Genomic DNA, 381 nt, shown 5'->3' with positions numbered 1-381 from the left:
GAATTTTTTTTGAGATGGGGTCTTGCTATATTGCCCAAGCTGGTCTTGAACTCCTGGGCTTAAGCAATCCTCCTGCCTCAGCCTCCCAAGTAGCTGGGAACACAGGTACAAGACACCACATCCAGTTTGTTCTGAAATTACAAAAAATTGATAAACACACCAAAATTCTGCTAAAAAAGAAATAAAGCAAGTTAAGTGAACAAAAAGAACTTCAACTAATCCTCTGCTATCCACGATGTTAAAGGTATATGTTTTTGTCCCAATTTCAACACTACAACTCCTCCAGCCTTATTTACCACTATTCCCAACACCCATCCTCCAATTCATTTAAGAAAATACACCAGGCTTGCACCTCATGCCTATTTCTGGAATTTATCTCAC

The 381-nt window shown here is 39.4% G+C and overlaps 1 protein-coding gene across 1 annotated transcript in view; it reads right to left on the bottom strand.

Moving 5' to 3' along the window:
- HACD1 (3-hydroxyacyl-CoA dehydratase 1) overlaps nt 1-381 on the bottom strand; it is a 30,870-nt gene that overhangs the window by 28,282 nt on the left and 2,207 nt on the right. The window lies entirely within an intron of this gene.

Source organism: Propithecus coquereli, unplaced genomic scaffold (assembly GCF_000956105.1).
Source record: "Propithecus coquereli isolate 6110/MARCELLA unplaced genomic scaffold, Pcoq_1.0 Scaffold69, whole genome shotgun sequence".
In the NCBI taxonomy this organism is placed as follows: Eukaryota; Metazoa; Chordata; class Mammalia; order Primates; family Indriidae; genus Propithecus; species Propithecus coquereli.
This window is presented reverse-complemented; position numbering and strand designations above follow the sequence as displayed.